At 36.9% G+C, this 6,176-nt stretch overlaps 1 long non-coding RNA gene across 1 annotated transcript; it reads left to right on the top strand.

The window, feature by feature from the left end:
* Positions 1-1,606: 1,606 nt before the first annotated feature.
* On the top strand, positions 1,607-2,208 carry LOC107551769 (uncharacterized). Its single transcript, XR_001604807.1, has 3 exons — positions 1,607-1,773; positions 1,906-2,010; positions 2,128-2,208. It is a non-coding gene; the product is annotated as an uncharacterized lncRNA (long non-coding RNA).
* The last annotated feature ends 3,968 nt before the right edge of the window (positions 2,209-6,176 follow it).

The following is a 6,176-nucleotide window of genomic DNA, read 5'->3' on the forward strand; positions in this document are numbered from 1 at the left end:
CAACATGTATGTAAACCACGCGGTATTAAAGAGACCGCTAGCACAATGTAATTAACCCAAGTGTGTCTGTCTGCGGACTGCAAGACAGGGGCGTAACTTGAAGGGGGCGTAACTTGAACAAGGAGGCATAACTTGAAGTTGTCCAAATCACACAGAACCACGCGAGATGTCAAAACGAGATGTTGTTGGCAAGATGGCCGCTTGTATAGAGACAACGGTGATATAATTTTTTTTGTTCCGAAATAACCGTTCAAAATTAAGTGTGTAAGTTATTTTCATACAGTGATATTGTTTATTGAGTTAATAATCTATTAAAACTAAGGTGTAAAGTAAGCAATATATAAGCAAAAGGTGTAAAGACACTATCCCCCGGTTTCACAGACAAGGCTGGTCAAGACTAGTCCCAGACTAAAATGCATGTCTGGGCTGTTTTAACTGAAAGCAACTTGAACTGGCTGATCTTAAAAAAAAAAAAATTTGTCTCAAAATGCACATCAGTAGTGTTTTTATCCAAGGCACGTTTATAAAAGCTACTTAAATATCCGAATTGAACTATGGCCTAATCCCGGTTTAATCTAAACCCTGTCTGTGACCTACATAATATTTGTTATTTTGCTGTAAAAACACGTTTTATAATGCACAACTAACAGGGGAGCTCCATTAAGTACACATACATCTCAAAAGTGGATTTACATGAGCCATATATACAGTGGGGCAAAAAAGTATTTAGTCAGCCACCAATTGTGCAAGTTCTCCCACTTAAAAAGATGAGAGAGGCCTGTAATTTTCATCATAGGTATACCTCAACTATGAGAGACAAAATGAGAAAAAAAAATCCAGAAAATCACATTGTAGGATTTTTAAAGAATTTATTTAAAGACAATTACTAAATGTCTATTTAACATCTGACAGGATAATCTTGGATTAGTATTGCAGATGAGCATATCTAATAGACATGAAACAGGCATCTGTAAACAGTATGTGTGCTGTTATGTAGAATTCTCTGTCAACACTGTTTTAGATGAATGTAAGTCATGTAAGAAAACAAATCTACATAAAGTAACTAAACATAAGTTATCTATTTTATTTGTCCATTTGTAATATTGATAATTTAAGGAACATTTGTGTTGAATAAAAAGCGAGTTACATCAGCAACCTCTTCAACATGTAAATGCAGTATTGAGCAGATAAATCACTGAGGTGACTTGACTCTTATCTGGATGTTACAGGGACAGATGAGACACACGTGTGTTTATCCGCTGCAGACTGACTGATGAAGGAATGCTATATAAACATATTTAAAATCTTACGTTGTAGTTTATATTAATTATTGTAATTTCAAACAACTATTACAGCACTTTTCTGATTCTTGATGTCTGTGCATTTGCTGCAGAGCTTTTGTGGTGGAGCAGGACCTGCAAGGCAAGGTGACTGCGGCATTTGTGAAAAAAAGGGAAAACCTGAAACAAAAATATAAGATAATTTTGTTACTTCCAATACAGAAATCAGATGACATTATGCTGTTAAAATAATTGCTTTTGTATTGTGTTTGTGCATCTTTGCAGGATCTGAAATGTCTGCAGACTGGTGTGAGCAGTGAGGATGGGAAGCTCACAGCAGCATCCTGGAAATGGTCCAGTGCTGCGGATGAGACGCTCCATCACTCCACCTCTTACTGTCTCATCTGGGCCAGATGTTGCTGTGATCTCTTCATCCTCAGTGACCCCAGAGCCAGCTGGAGCATCTAGAGAAACACCAAAAGACACTGAGGATGTGAGTTTGGTCAAGTTTGTTCTGCTGGTTTCTGTTCATACAATGAAGGCTGACTTTCAGAAGCTTCAAAAGCATCATCAAAAAATGTCATGAAGCTTTTATCCAAAATGATTTACAGTGCTCTTATTACAGGGACCTACAATCCCCTGGAATGACCTGGATTGCTCCGGGACATACTGGTGCTTTTGAACCAGCAAGCTTCTGCTCACCACTTCAGTGGTTTAGCCCACTACAAAAGTAATAAAGCTCCAAAAAAAAAAAAATGCATGTAATTGTAAACATGAAATTTGGCAAGAAATGGAAAGCTGACAGCATGAACTGTAAAATGTGTAACTCCGTTTAAACGTTTTACAGCTAGTCGTGCTCATGGAGAGCAGACACACAGATGTTTGGAGCAGACACAGTGGCAGCCAGATTGTCCCGCATGTGTTCCCCTGCTCTTGCTTCTAGGTTGTGTGGTTCAGAGAGCCGTCATCATGGTCTTCCTCATCCTCTTGCTCAACGATGTCCCCATTGAGAAGAGCGAGATTGTGAAGCACAGCGCAGCAGCAGAACTGTCTCAGCTGTGTTGAGATGGCAGTAGGATGTGGGGTTCACCATCTGTAAATACATGATTCACGACAAAAAAAGTATACATTTTTTCATTTTAAGTTTAAAAAAAAAAGGAATTATTGGTTAGCATTTATCATTATTATTGCATGTAAGTGTTGGGGTGGGCAAACGATGCAATTCATTCTGGGGTAATCTTAATGTTTAAATAGTAATACTTAAATTTTTAAAGTATAAAATCAACAGTCTTCTCCAAAGGCGAGATCTTCGAGCAGCTGCCCGACGTATCCTTTGTGCAGATACTGCAAATGCTGAGGAAAACCATACTAGATTGTTGAGTTAGTGATGCTATGAGGTGTTAGTGCACCTGCCCCTCTTTTTTATTATTATTATTGCCGAACTTATAATTACATAAAAAATCAGGGAAAGATGGTTGTATCTAACAATGAACAATCATAATGGCATATATTATATTAGTGTTATATTGCATCCCTACTGTGTTATTCCTATGTATGTCTGCACTATCATGTATGTCTGCACTATGTCTGTACTTTCTTCTGCACTGGAAGCTCCTGTGGTCAGGTCAAATTCCTTGTGTGTGTAAACATACTTGGTAATAAAGCTATTCTGATTCTGATAAAACAAAAATGCATGTGTTCATCATAGTATGAGATAATATACACGGAAAAAAAGCACAGTGACCAGGTTAAATATCTTTGAATAATTCATCATGATGTATTTTTTTAGAAGCCTGAGGGATGAAACGAGAGTTAAATTCAACTAGAAAAAGAATAAAACAAAGGAGATTTAAGCCACTTTTGCTTGTGGATAAAAACATTTTGCACAAATAATTAACAAGATATTCAAGAGATAACGATTTTGGGTTTTCAAAATACATTTTTAAAAAATGCTTTAAGGATAAAACTGGATCACATTAGCGGAGTTAAAAATATAAGAACTTAAATCAACCCAAAATATATTGGCTATACTACAATCACAAAAAAGGGCAGCTGTTTCTTCAACAAGACCACAAAATGGGCAAGTTTCATCATTATCAAGATACTTACAGTTAGATGAAAACCTGTTACTCATATCTTTTAAGTTGTTGCGCTTGTTATAACGTCGTAGGTCACATGATAACGTCAACATAGCGGATGATATCCGAATCGCATTCATACTTAACGCATTCAGGTTGTACTTCAGGCTGCACACTCTCACAGCGCTCGGTAAGTAAGTACTTAAAGAAATTAAGTGCTTATAACTTAGAAAGTATGCGGTTTCAAACGCAGCCCGACAACATCTCGTTTTGACATCTCGCGTGGTTCTGTGTGATTTGGACAACTTCAAGTTACGCCTCCTTGTTCAAGTTACACCCCCTTCAAGTTACGCCCCTGTCTTGCAGTCCGCAGACAGACCCTTCTCGAAATAACAAGAGCACAAGTATAGATCTGGAACTTCTTTAAGTCTGTCTAAATATCCTTTAGTATTGCAATGTCTTCTGGTCCATATCATTTCCTTAGGAAGGTGTGCTAGACACTGATTAATGTAACATAAAAATACTATACATATTTATGTAGTTTGCTATTGCATTGTGGAGTGACACTTTCATAAACTTTTCTATACTCCTCCGATTATATAATAGTACATATTACAATATCATAGCACAACAACAGTGATCAGCAATGATGATAAGCCTAATACTCACAATAAAAATAATAAGGTCATATAGATCATAACACAGTCTTGGAGGTAAGAAGTGGATTATCCTTCACCTGAAATGTTTGTCTTTTCATCCTGAAATGCGAGGCATACAGTGGGGGAAAAAAGTATTTAGTCAGCCACCAATTGTGCAAGTTCTCCCATTTAAAAAATGAGAGAGACCTGTAATTTTCATCAGAAAAAAATCCAGAAAATCACATTGTAGGATTTTTAAAGAATTAATTTGCAAATTATGGTGGAAAATAAGTATTTGGTCAATAACAAAATTTCATCTCAATACTTTTGTTATATACCCTTTGTTGGCAATGACAGAGGTCAAACGTTTTCTGTAAGTCTTCACAAGGTTTTCACACACTGTTGCTGGTATTTTGGCCCATTCCTCCATGCAGATCTCCTCTAGAGCAGTAATGTTTTGGGGCTGTCGCTGGGCAACACGGATTTTCAACCCCCTCCAAAGATTTTCTATGGGGTTGAGATCGGGAGACGGGCTAGGCCACTCCAGGACCTTGAAATGCTTCTTACAAAGCCACTCCTTCGTTGCCCGGGAAACAAAAATGCATGTGTTCATCATAGTATGAGATAATATACACGGAAAAAAAGCACAGTGACCAGGTTAAATATCTTTGAATAATTCATCATGATGTATTTTTTTAGAAGCCTGAGGGATGAAACGAGAGTTAAATTCAACTAGAAAAAGAATAAAACAAAGGAGATTTAAGCCACTTTTGCTTGTGGATAAAAACATTTTGCACAAATAATTAACAAGATATTCAAGAGATAACGATTTTGGGTTTTCAAAATACATTTTTAAAAAATGCTTTAAGGATAAAACTGGATCACATTAGCGGAGTTAAAAATATAAGAACTTAAATCAACCCAAAATATATTGGCTATACTACAATCACAAAAAAGGGCAGCTGTTTCTTCAACAAGACCACAAAATCGGCAAGTTTCATCATTATCAAGATACTTACAGACAGATGAATTAAACCTGTCACTCATCTCTTTTAAGTTGTTGCGCTTGTTATAACGTCGTAGGTGACATGATAACGTCAACATAGCGGATGATATCCGAATCGCATTCATACTTAACGCATTCAGGTTGTACTTCAGGCTGCACACTCTCACAGCGCTCGGTAAGTAAGTACTTAAAGAAATTAAGTGCTTATAACTTAGAAAGTATGCGGTTTCAAACGCAGCCCGACAACATCTCGTTTTGACATCTCGCGTGGTTCTGTGTGATTTGGACAACTTCAAGTTACGCCTCCTTGTTCAAGTTACACCCCCTTCAAGTTACGCCCCTGTCTTGCAGTCCGCAGACAGACCCTTCTCGAAATAACAAGAGCACAAGTATAGATCTGGAACTTCTTTAAGTCTGTCTAAATATCCTTTAGTATTGCAATGTCTTCTGGTCCATATCATTTCCTTAGGAAGGTGTGCTAGACACTGATTAATGTAACATAAAAATACTATACATATTTATGTAGTTTGCTATTGCATTGTGGAGTGACACTTTCATAAACTTTTCTATACTCCTCCGATTATATAATAGTACATATTACAATATCATAGCACAACAACAGTGATCAGCAATGATGATAAGCCTAATACTCACAATAAAAATAATAAGGTCATATAGATCATAACACAGTCTTGGAGGTAAGAAGTGGATTATCCTTCACCTGAAATGTTTGTCTTTTCATCCTGAAATGCGAGGCATACAGTGGGGGAAAAAAGTATTTAGTCAGCCACCAATTGTGCAAGTTCTCCCATTTAAAAAATGAGAGAGACCTGTAATTTTCATCAGAAAAAAATCCAGAAAATCACATTGTAGGATTTTTAAAGAATTAATTTGCAAATTATGGTGGAAAATAAGTATTTGGTCAATAACAAAATTTCATCTCAATACTTTTGTTATATACCCTTTGTTGGCAATGACAGAGGTCAAACGTTTTCTGTAAGTCTTCACAGGTTGTACTTCAGGCTGCACACTCTCACAGCGCTCGGTAAGTAAGTACTTAAAGAAATTAAGTGCTTATAACTTAGAAAGTATGCGGTTTCAAACGCAGCCCGACAACATCTCGTTTTGACATCTCGCGTGGTTCTGTGTGATTTGGACAACTTCAAGTTACGCC

Source organism: Sinocyclocheilus grahami, unplaced genomic scaffold (assembly GCF_001515645.1).
Source record: "Sinocyclocheilus grahami isolate Dianchi unplaced genomic scaffold, SAMN03320097.WGS_v1.1 scaffold432.1, whole genome shotgun sequence".
Lineage (NCBI taxonomy): Eukaryota > Metazoa > Chordata > Actinopteri > Cypriniformes > Cyprinidae > Sinocyclocheilus > Sinocyclocheilus grahami.